This window comes from Haemorhous mexicanus, chromosome 9, assembly GCF_027477595.1.
Source record: "Haemorhous mexicanus isolate bHaeMex1 chromosome 9, bHaeMex1.pri, whole genome shotgun sequence".
Taxonomy (NCBI): Eukaryota; Metazoa; Chordata; class Aves; order Passeriformes; family Fringillidae; genus Haemorhous; species Haemorhous mexicanus.
In genome coordinates this window covers 5,001-16,995 of record NC_082349.1, presented here as the reverse complement: position 1 = coordinate 16,995, position 11,995 = coordinate 5,001, and the positions used below count along the sequence as shown (strand labels likewise).

Genomic DNA, 11,995 nt, shown 5'->3' with positions numbered 1-11,995 from the left:
AAGCCTTCAACTTTTCTATTTCATGGTCCCATCCTGGCAGCCCTCAGGAACGGCGGAGGAGTTGCGGTGAGTGGAGGAGGCGGGGAGGAGGAGGGAGGCTCCACTCAGGTCCCGGCAATGATAAATCACCTTGTCTCCACTTAACCCAGCTGCACCCTGCAACAATGGCGATGGCCTCCAAGCAAGCCTGAAGCGTGTGGCCCGAGGACCTGGGCGTTCTTAGGAGAGGGGTGAGTAGCAATGCTGTCATATTTTGGCCGCCGTGCTGCTGAGATTATGCACTGACCTTTGGTTTCCTTTCTCCTGGCAGACTAAGAGACAACAGCCCGGTGTCAGCAGGGACTTCCCAGACGGCGCGTCCGCTTTCCTTCCCCCCTCGCTCAGATCGGCACGCCCACCTGTCCGAGAGATAAGTAGAGGGCTACGACCCAGAGAGGGGATGAAAGGGGGGTCTGGGTCACAATTCACTTTGATGGGATTTTAATTCAGCTTTGGTGATGGGGATTTCCAAGCAGTGGCCCCTTAGGCCCTGTAAAGGGAAAATGTCACTTTTGATCAGAGTGCCAAGGTGCACAGGGCAGAGCAGGTCCGGTGTGTATCGTGTCACTTGTCTATTGTGCATTCTCTGTGTTTGGATATGTCATGTCTATTACCTCAGGCCTTTGAGGGGCCTATCAGAAACCATTCTTGGCATCTGTGATCTGTGTTCTTTATTCTGGCACCAATGCCATAGAACTTTTGACTTAGGAGCTCAGACTGCCATCAGACTCGCATCTCTTCTTTAGAAGCATCCAGTCAGATGTCTTCTCAGGTCTTGTCCCGAGCTGTACGGGAAGCCGCTCCCTGCAAGGGATCCATTATGGCAGGTTAGGACTTGTCAGAATGAGAGCTCTAGGCAGAGGATTCTGACCGTAGGATTCCCAGGCATCCATCTTGGCAGTTCTTGAGATAAATCATTCAGTTAGCATCTTCTTCCTCCAGGCTTCTCTGAGCCTCATCAGCTCTCCATCGGTCTCACCTCGATCATCTCATTCTTCATTCTCTCAGTCTTTGCAGTCATTTTCCTTGCCAAGAGATTTCTGTCCGTGTTGTGTCCCCCTTGTTTGTCACGTCCCGTCCTGTGTCACGGGTGTCTGCACACATTTGTGTCGGAGCCGCTCTGCCCTGCCGCATAGCCTGGTGCAATAGGAGAAGTTCCGGGTCCTTGTAGTTTGTAATGTGGGGTGTGGTTGGACTCTAGATGGCATTTGTAGATGGACACAAGATGTCTGGAGCTCTGCAAGTTAAGTGATCCTGCAACACTGACTATTGTCCTACCTTTTGTTTCAGCTTCAGATGGATTAAATCTGTGCCAGACGGCCCCATCCCAGGTGAGGGAGTTCCCCTGAGCAGGTCAGTTACTCTTTGTGTCTGCAGCAGGAGTTTAAATGGTGACTCTGTTACAGCACTGTTTTTTGGTGTTTTTTTTTTTTTTTTTTTTTTTTTGTTTTTGTTTTTTTTTTGTTTGTGGTTTTTGTGGTTTTTGTGGTTTTTGTGGTTTTTGTGGTTTTTGTGGTTTTTGTGGTTTTTGTGGTTTTTGTGGTTTTTGTGGTTTTTGTGGTTTTTGTGGTTTTTGTGGTTTTTGTGGTTTTTGTGGTTTTTGTGGTTTTTGTGGTTTTTGTGGTTTTTGTGGTTTTTGTGGTTTTTGTGGTTTTTGTGGTTTTTGTGGTTTTTGTGGTTTTTGTGGTTTTTGTGGTTTTTGTGGTTTTTGTGGTTTTTGTGGTTTTTGTGGTTTTTGTGGTTTTTGTGGTTTTTGTGGTTTTTGTGGTTTTTGTGGTTTTTGTGGTTTTTGTGGTTTTTGTGGTTTTTGTGGTTTTTGTGGTTTTTGTGGTTTTTGTGGTTTTTGTGGTTTTTGTGGTTTTTGTGGTTTTTGTGGTTTTTGTGGTTTTTTTTTTAGCCAGTCAAGGCAGAGAGCCGCAGTCAAGGCCAAGTGGTCAAGGTGAGTATTGAGTAGTGTACAGGAGCAGTTGTTATTGCTCAAGTCTCAGGTTCTGGTGCAGCTCTAAGCATTCATTCCTGTTTGTGCACTTTAGGCAATCGACTCAGCGTACATCCAGCCCCCGTCACCTGCCGGCTGATGCACCGGGTTTCCTGCAAATGCAAGTCCTGTGGAAGTATTACAAGAGTCTGTGATGATGAAGCCTTCAACTTTTCTATTTCATGGTCCCATCCTGGCAGCCCTCAGGAACGGCGGAGGAGTTGCGGTGAGTGGAGGAGGCGGGGAGGAGGAGGGAGGCTCCACTCAGGTCCCGGCAATGATAAATCACCTTGTCTCCACTTTAACCCAGCTGCACCCTGCAACAATGGCGATGGCCTCCAAGCAAGCCTGAAGCGTGTGGCCCGAGGACCTGGGCGTTCTTAGGAGAGGGGTGAGTAGCAATGCTGTCATATTTTGGCCGCCGTGCTGCTGAGATTATGCACTGACCTTTGGTTTCCTTTCTCCTGGCAGACTAAGAGACAACAGCCCGGTGTCAGCAGGGACTTCCCAGACGGCGCGTCCGCTTTCCTTCCCCCCTCGCTCAGATCGGCACGCCCACCTGTCCGAGAGATAAGTAGAGGGCTACGACCCAGAGAGGGGATGAAAGGGGGGTCTGGGTCACAATTCACTTTGATGGGATTTTAATTCAGCTTTGGTGATGGGGATTTCCAAGCAGTGGCCCCTTAGGCCCTGTAAAGGGAAAATGTCACTTTTGATCAGAGTGCCAAGGTGCACAGGGCAGAGCAGGTCCGGTGTGTATCGTGTCACTTGTCTATTGTGCATTCTCTGTGTTTGGATATGTCATGTCTATTACCTCAGGCCTTTGAGGGGCCTATCAGAAACCATTCTTGGCATCTGTGATCTGTGTTCTTTATTCTGGCACCAATGCCATAGAACTTTTGACTTAGGAGCTCAGACTGCCATCAGACTCGCATCTCTTCTTTAGAAGCATCCAGTCAGATGTCTTCTCAGGTCTTGTCCCGAGCTGTACGGGAAGCCACTCCCTGCAAGGGATCCATTACGGCAGGTTAGGACTTGTCAGAATGCGAGCTTAGGCAGAGGATTCTGACCGTAGGATTCCCAGGCATCCATCTTGGCAGTTCTTGAGATAAATCATTCAGTTAGCATCTTCTTCCTCCAGGCTTCTCTGAGCCTCATCAGCTCTCCATCGGTCTCACCTTGGTCATCTCAATCTGCATTCTCTCAGTCCTTGCAGTCATTTCCATTGCCAAGAGATTTCTGTGTGTGTTGTGTCCCCCTTGTTCGTCACGGGTGTCTGCACGCATTTGTGCCGGAGCTGCTCTGCCCTGCCACATAGCCTGGTGCAATAGGGGAAGTCCCGGGGCCTTGTAGTTTGTAATGTGGGGTGTGGTTGGACTCTAGATGGGCACACGATGTCTGGAGCTCTGCAGGTAAAGTTATCTTTCAACAGTTTGACTATTGTCCTAACTTTCCTTTCAGATTCATATGGATCAAATCTGTCCCAGAGGGCCCTATCCTGGGTGCAGGCATCCTCCTGAGCAGGTCAGTCACTCGCTGTTTGTCTCTGCAGCAGAAGTGTAAATGTTGACTCTGTTACAGCACTGTTCTTTGTCTTTTTTTTTTTTTTTTTAGCAAGTCAAGGCAGAGAGCAGCAGTCAAGGCCAAGTGGGCAAGGTGAGCATTGAGCAGTGTACAGGAGCAGTTGTTATTGCTGACGTCTCAATTTCTGGTGCAACTCTAAGCATCCATTCTCGTTCATGCACTTTAGGCAATCGACTCGGCGTACATCCAGCCCCCGTCACCAACTGGCCGATGCACCTGGTTTCCTGCAAATGTGAGCCCCGTGGAAGTATTACAGGAGTCTGTGATGATGAAGCCTTCAACTTTGCTATTTCATGGTCCCATCCTGGCAGCCCTCAGGAACGGCCAAGGAGTTGCGGTGAGTCAAGGAGGCGGGGAGGAGGAAGGAGGCTCCATTCAGGTCTCAGCAATGCCAGGTCACCTTGTCTTCACTTTAACCCAGGTGTGATGACGGTGTCAGCTGCCGAGCAGGCCTGAAGCGTGCGGCCCGAGGAGCTGTGCCCTCACAGGAGAACGGTGAGTGGGAAAATTGTCACGTTTTGACCGCCGTGCTGCTAAGATTGTGTGCTCACATTTGGTTTCCTTTCTCTTGGCAGACTCAGAGACAACAGCCTGGTGTCAGCAGGGACTTCCCAGACAGCGGGTCCGCTTTCTTTCCACCCAGCACGGATCGGCACGCCCACCTGTCCGAGAGATAAGTAGAGGGCTACGACCCACAGAGGGGATGAAAGCGGGGTCTGGGTCACAACTCACAGGGAGGGGATTTCGATTTGTCTTTGGAGACGAGGATGTCCAAGCAGTGCCCCCTTAGGCCCTGTAAAGGGAAAGTATCGCTTTTGATCAGAGTGCCAAGGTGCACAGGGCAGAGCAGGTCCGGTGTGTATCGTGTCACTTGTCTATCGTGCATTCTGTGTTTTTTGTATATGTCATGTCTATTACCTCAGGCCTTTGAGGGGCCTATCAGAAACCATTCTTGGCATCTGTGATCCGCGTTCTTTATTCTGGCACCAATGCCATAGAACTTTTGACTTAGGAGCTCAGACTGCCATCAGACTCGCATCTCTTCTTTAGAAGCATCCAGTCAGATGTCTTCTCAGGTCTTGTCCCGAGCTGTACGGGAAGCCGCTCCCTGCAAGGGATCCATTACGGCAGGTTAGGACTTGTCAGAATGCGAGCTCTAGGCAGAGGATTCTGACCGTAGGATTCCCAGGCATCCATCTTGGCAGTTCTTGAGATAAATCATTCAGTTAGCATCTTCTTCCTCCAGGCTTCTCTGAGCCTCATCAGCTCTCCATCGGTCTCACCTCGGTCATCTCATTCTTCATTCTCTCAGTCCTTGCAGTCATTTTCCTTGCCAAGAGATTTCTGTCCGTGTTGTGTCCCCCTTGTTTGTCACGTCCCGTCCTGTGTCACGGGTGTCTGCACGCATTTGTGCCGGAGCCGCTCTGCCCTGCCGCATAGCCTGGTGCAATAGGGGAAGTCCCGGGGCCTTGTAGTTGGTAATGTGGGGTGTGGTTGGACTCTAGATGGCATTTGTAGATGGACACAAGATGTTTGCAGCTGGGAAGCTATCCTGGAGACCTTTGACGTTTGTTCTTACTTGTTTTTCAGATTCATCTGGATAATATCTGTGCACGAGGGCCCCATCCTGGGTCTGGGAGTCCCGCGGAGCAGGTCCGTCACTGTTTGTCTCTGCAGCAGAAGTGTAAATGGTGACTCTGTTACAGCGCTGTTCTTTGTCTTTTTCGGAAGTCAAGGCAGAGAGCCACAGTCAAGGCCAAGTAGGCAAGGTGAGCATTGAGTAGTTTCCAGAAGCAGGTATTGCTGAGGTCTCAGTTTCCACTGCAGCTCTAAACATCTACTCCTAATTTTTTTATTTTAGGTGGTCCACTTGCCATCTCTCCTGGCCGAGCATGCCCGATGTCAGGTGGGTACAAGCTTAAGGTATCAGTATGGCATACTTGTCAGATTAGGGAGGTTATCTTTTCTCAGTATCTCAGCATGCTTTTCTGCTTTGCTTTTTTCCAGGTGCTGTCACCGCTCCAGGCATGCCAAAGAACAGAGGAGAGCAGGTGAGTCTGTGTTTAGGCAGGGTGACTCATAGGTGAGTTTTATGCAGCAGCATGCTAAGCCTGTACCTTTTCTTTTTGCAGGTATCCTTTGAGCAGCCTCTGGAGTAGAATCAGGATTTGAGGTGAGCCGGGCCAGCGGTGCAGAGGAGTCCCGGGGATTACTCTTTTTGAGGGCAATAGTCACCTTTTCCGTATCGTCTTAGGTACCCGGAGGAGGTTCGCAGCCAAAGTTCGGAAACGGCAGCGCCGAAGCGAACACGGAGAACGTCCCGACGTCCACGTACAACCGACGATGGATTTCGTCCGCTCGTCTTCCAAAAGCTAAGTGTCGCGGCCGGTAGTTGGGAGAAGGGGAAAAACCTTTACTATCACGGGGGCAATTTGATGTCAGTTTAGCGCAGAGGTCCGTAGCGGGACGGGCTCTCCGGAAGCAAAGGGAGAGGGTTTCTCCTCAGCCTCACCACAGCCTTTGCCGGGCAGGGCAGTTCCGACCCATCTCCACATTGTCGTAAACTTTGCGTCGTCAGCCTCCTTCGACTCGACGTCGTCACGGATCTTTCACCCGAGGAGTTCGCCTTCAGGTCCGGAGCCACGGCCACGGTCAACCGGCGGTCTCCGCTTCCTTCTCTAGGCCCACCGAGCCTCTCGAGCGTCCTCTTAACCGCTTCGGCGCTAACTTCTTTTAACGAGTTACACGTAACTCGATATTGTCTGTACTCTATATTGTCCGTAATTATGTTGGCTTATAGTGTATGTACTCTATATTGTCTGTACCTATGTTGGCTTATAGTGTATGTACTTATATTGTCTGTACCTATGTTGGCTTATATTGTCTGTAATTATGTTGGCTTATAGTGTCTGTACTTTTAGTGTCTGTACCTATGTTGGCTTATAGTGTCTGTACCTATGTTGGCTTATAGTGTCTGTACCTATGTTGGCTTATAGTGTCTGTACCTATGTTGGCTGTACCTATGTTGGCTTATAGTGTCTGTACCTATGTTGGCTGTACCTATGTTGGCTTATAGTGTCTGTACTTTTAGTGGCTGTACCTATGTTGGCTTATAGTGTCTGTACCTATGTTGGCTTATAGTGTCTGTACCTATGTTGGCTTATAGTGTCTGTACCTATGTTGGCTTATAGTGTCTGTACCTATGTTGGCTTATAGTGTCTGTACCTATGTTGGCTTATAGTGTCTGTACCTATGTTGGCTTATAGTGTCTGTACCTATGTTGGCTTATAGTTTATGTACTTAGCGTCTGTACTTACACCATACGTACACTTGCACCGTACGCGTCGGCTTATATCGTGTTTACTTATTTTGTACCTGTTACGATTGGAGCTGCCCTGCCCTGGCACGTAGTCACAGCTAGGTAGAACAGTTACAAAAACTTTACCACTCATCTGTCTTCTATGGGACTGTGGGTAGAAATTTTATTGGTCTGGAGCGGGGACAAGTCCTAGTTGTCAGCCCCCTGTTGACCACTTCCTCTTGTCTCGCAGGTCCCCGAGGCTACCGATTTTCCCCAGAATCTACCATTTGACATCGAGGAGCAGCAGCCAGAGGATGCATCGAAGCACGTTCTCCAGCGTTTCAAGTAAGGGCCGCAGTGAGCATCCAAGTTGGAAGAGTGTGAGAGCACGTGGCCGTCTGCGTCCGCTCGTCTCCGCTCGTGTGAGTGCATGCTGACCGGATCTAACCTTGTGTGTATGACCTTTTGCTTTTCAGGTTTTTCAACTCATTTTTAAATTTAGAATAAAAAATCCCCAGCCGGGGGGTTTTTTTTTTTTTCCCCCCGGCTGGGTTTTTTTTTCCTCGGTCCCGGTCGGTCCGCGAGGCGACGTTCATCGCCAAAGTTTGGGCGCGGACCGTCCAGGGGCCGGGGTTTTCGTCAGGCAGGAGGATTTTTTGGAGGCTCCCGGGAACCACGTTCCCCAGGAGCCGTGCGAATGTGTGCCGGTTGTTAGCAGAGTGAATAAGATGTGAGCAATGGTGGGTTTGTGCGTAAGCTGAAGGAAGCGTGTGTGTGTGTGTGTTGAAGGGTTTTAACCTTGTATGACTTTTGCCTTTCAGGTTTTTCAACTCATTTTTAAATTTAGAATAAAAAATCCCCAGCCGGGGGGGTTTTTTTTTTTTCCCCCCGGCTGGGTTTTTTTTTCCTCGGTCCCGGTCGGTCCGCGAGGCGACGTTCATCGCCAAAGTTTGGGCGCGGACCGTCCAGGGGCCGGGGTTTTCGTCAGGCAGGAGGATTTTTTGGAGGCTCCCGGGAACCACGTTCCCCAGGAGCCGTGCGAATGTGTGCCGGTTGTTAGCAGAGTGAATAAGATGTGAGCAATGGTGGGTTTGTGCGTAAGCTGAAGGAAGCGTGTGTGTGTGTGTGTTGAAGGGTTTTAACCTTGTATGACTTTTGCCTTTCAGGTTTTTCAACTCATTTTTAAATTTAGAATAAAAAATCCCCAGCCGGGGGGTTTTTTTTTTTTTCCCCCCGGCTGGGTTTTTTTTTCCTCGGTCCCGGTCGGTCCGCGAGGCGACGTTCATCGCCAAAGTTTGGGCGCGGACCGTCCAAGGACCGGGGTTTTCGTCAGGCAGGAGGATTTTTTTGGAGGCTCCCGGGAACCGTGTTCCTGAGGAGCGCTGCGAATGAGTGCCAGGGGTTAGCAGAGCTGTTGAGGTGTGAGCGAGGGCGGTTTTGTGTGTAAGCTGAAGGAAGTGTGTGTGTTGAAGGTTTCTAACACCTTGTATGACTTTTGCCTTTCAGGTTTTTCAACTCATTTTTAAATTTAGAATAAAAAATCCCCAGCCGGGGGGTTTTTTTTTTTTCCCCCCGGCTGGGTTTTTTTTTCCTCGGTCCCGGTCGGTCCGCGAGGCGACGTTCATCGCCAAAGTTTGGGCGCGGACCGTCCAGGGGCCGGGGTTTTCGTCAGGCAGGAGGATTTTTTGGTGGCTCCCGGGAACCACGTTCCCGAGGACCAAAGATTGCCAGTGTGTAATTTAGCAGTTGCGCTTAGAGTGACGGTGATTTTGTGTTGGAAGGGGGTGTTAATGGTGGATGAGCGTTGTTTTCAATGTGCTTTTGTTGTTTTGGGTTTCCTGTAACAATAAATCAACCTGTAATGAAAAAATGAAAAAGGTTATCATAGTGTGCTGCTCTGTATTGCTCTGTATTGCTCTGTATTGCTCTGTATTGCTCTGTATTGCTCTGTATTGCTCTGTATTGCTCTGTATTGCTCTGTATTGCATTTCCCCGTATTGCTCTGTATTGCTCTGTATTGCATTTCCCCGTATTGCTCTGTATTGCTCTGTATTGCATTTCCCCGTATTGCTCTGTATTGCTCTGTATTGCATTTCCCCGTATTGCTCTGTATTGCTCTGTATTGCATTTCCCCGTATTGCTCTGTATTGCTCTGTATTGCATTTCCCCGTATTGCTCTGTATTGCTCTGTATTGCATTTCCCCGTATTGCTCTGTATTGCTCTGTATTGCATTTCCCCGTATTGCTCTGTATTGCTCTGTATTGCATTTCCCCGTATTGCTCTGTATTGCTCTGTATTGCATTTCCCCGTATTGCTCTGTATTGCTCTGTATTGCTCTGTGTTGGCATCAGCTGCTGCCTTTCCCCGTATTGCTCTGTATGTAAATTAGACTTTTACCAGTGTGTCTATAGATTGTATCCGTACTTGCATTTGTATAGACCGTTTCCATGTATTTTGCTGAAGTGTAAATAAAAATATTCATTTAATAAAGTTGAATCAACCCCAATAAAGACAACCCCTACCCCTACCCCCACCCCGGCCCCTGCCTCCTTGTGGTGTGGTTTTGTCTTTTTCTTTTCCACTGTATTTCTTCCTTTTGCTCCTCACTTTACTTTTCTATTTCTGACTTGACTTCATTTCCATCTGTCTCTAACCTTCTGTTTCTGTTTCTCACCCTTTCTAGCTCTGCGCCTCCGCCTCTGTAACTCCGTTTCCATACGCTTCCTTTCTTCCGTTTGTCCATTTCACTATTTGTCTCTGACCGTATTCATTTTTCCGTCCGTCGTCTATAATTTGCACCTTCTTTCTTTCCCCTCTAAACCTTAACTCTTCTCCCTTCTTTTCTGCTCCGCGTTCTCTTTTTACTCGGTCCGTCTTTTTCGCTCGTACTCTTTTTGTTTTTCACTCTAGCCCAAGCCTTCACTTCAACTCTAACCCTAACCGCTTTCCCTCCTAACTCCTCTTCTCCTTCACTCTCTCCCTTTCCTTTTTATTTTCATTCTAACTCCTAACTCCTCTCCTTCTTCAGTTTCTCCCTCTCCTCTTTCCTTTCCTTCTCCTCCCTTCCTTCAATCTTTTTTCTCTCTCCCTCTTTTACTCACGCTTTTCTTTTCTCTATTCTCTCTCTACCTCTGTTTTCTCTCTCTACCTCTTCTCTTTCTCTCTACCTCCCTCCCTCCCTACTTTTCTCCCCCTTTGTGTTCTTTTCTCTTCTCTCTCTCTCTGTTCTTTTCTCTCCCCCCTCTCTCTCTCTCTCTGTTCTTTTCCCTCTCTCTCTGTTCTTTTCCCTCTCCCTTCTCTCTGTTATTTTCCCTCTCCTCTCTCTCTCTCTGTTCTTTTCCCTCTCCTCTCTCTCCTCTCTTCTCTCTCTCTGTTCTTTTCCCTCTTCTCTCTCTCTGTTCTTTTCTCTCCCCTCTCTCTCTCTCTCTGTTCTTTTCCCTCTCTCTCTCTGTTCCTTTCCCTCTCCCTTCTCTCTCTGTTATTTTCCCTCTCCTCTCTCTCTCTCTCTCTCTCTGTTCTTTTCCCTCTCCTCTCTCTCTCTCTCTCTGTTCTTTTCCCTCTCCTCTCTCTCTCTCTCTCTGTTCTTTTCCCTCTCCTCTCTCTCTGTTCTTTTCCCTCTTCTCTCTCTCTGTTCTTTTCCCTCCTCTCTCTCTCTCTCTGTTCTTTTCCCTCTTCTCTCTCTCTGTTCTTTTCCCTCTTCTCTCTCTCTGTTCTTTTCTCTAACTTGTCTTCCTTTCTAGCTTTAGAATACAAATGCAGCAGTAGAAACTTTCAGGCTCCCCGGGAATAAAAGAAAAAAATAAAAAAAAAAAAAGAAACACCCTTTTACTCCCGGGGAGCCTGAAATTTTCTACTGCTGCACCAGACATATAGTTTTTCTTCTTTTTACCTATATACCCTATAGGGACCCATAATCCCTACCCCCACCTGGTCCCAGTCCACAATAACCACCAGCCCCACCCCAGACAACACCGCCATCTTTGCGGCCGATCATGCGACCCCCCGGGCGCCGCCATTTTGCCACGTCACCACGTGACCCCCGGGCGCCGCCATTTTGCCACGTCACCACGTGACCCCCGTGCGCCGCCATGTTGCCACGTCACCACGTGACCCCCGTGCGCCGCCATGTTGCCACGTCACCACGTGACCCCCGTGCGCCGCCATGTTGCCACGTCACCACGTGACCCCCGGGCGCCGCCATGTTGCCACGTCACCACGTGACCCCCGGGCGCCGCCACGTTGCCACGTCACCACGTGACCCCCGTGCGCCGCCATTTTGCCACGTCACCACGTGACCCCCGGGCGCCGCCATGTTGCCACGTCACCACGTGACCCCCGGGCGCCGCCATGTTGCCACGTCACCACGTGACCCCCGTGCGCCGCCATTTTGCCCCGCCACCACGTGACCCCCGTGCGCCGCCATTTTGCCCCGCCACCCCGTGACCCCCGTGCGCCGCCATGTTGCCATGTCACCACGTGACCCCCGTGCGCCGCCATGTTGCCCCGCCACCACGTGACCCCCGTGCGCCGCCATCTTGGATACCACCAGGTAATTAGACAGAAACACCTAATTACCACAATTGTAATAGTTTCAAACCCTTTAAAGCCCACAATTCCAAGGCATCCAGATAACAACACAAGCCCACACCCTAAACCACACCCACACACCATGATTGGTGGGTACAGCTGGGGCCAAGACCCCAGATGCCAGTACCCAGGCCCAGGCCCCAAGCACCAGACCCAAACACCCACCCCACTGTTGGCAGGGGCTAGGGTGTACACTTGGAGCTACATGCAGGAGCAATATGCACACCTTAGGGTTAGGACGCACGTTAGGGTTAGGACGCACGTTAGGGTTAGGGTTAGGACGCACGTTAGGGTTAGGGTTAGGGTTAGGACGCACGTTAGGGTCAGGGTTAGGGTTAGGACGCACGTTAGGGTTAGGGTTAGGACGCACGTTAGGGTTAGGGTTAGGACGCACGTTAGGGTTAGGGTTAGGGTTAGGACGCACGTTAGGGTTAGGGTTAGGGTTAGGGTTAGGGTTAGGGTTAGGGTTAGGGTTAGGGTTAGGGTTAGGGTTAGGGTTAGGGTT

General features: G+C 49.8%; 1 long non-coding RNA gene across 2 annotated transcripts; it reads left to right on the top strand.

The window, feature by feature from the left end:
- The first annotated feature begins 3,810 nt into the window (after positions 1-3,810).
- Positions 3,811-9,393, top strand: LOC132330805 (uncharacterized). 2 transcript variants are annotated; one of them, XR_009487444.1, is made up of 7 exons: positions 3,811-3,938; positions 4,023-5,370; positions 5,463-5,507; positions 5,609-5,652; positions 5,734-5,774; positions 5,856-6,233; positions 7,153-9,393. It is a non-coding gene; the product is annotated as an uncharacterized LOC132330805 (long non-coding RNA). The 2 variants fall into 2 exon arrangements; XR_009487443.1 differs by lacking the exon at positions 7,153-9,393 and having other exon boundaries at positions 5,856-6,641.
- Positions 9,394-11,995: the final 2,602 nt, after the last annotated feature.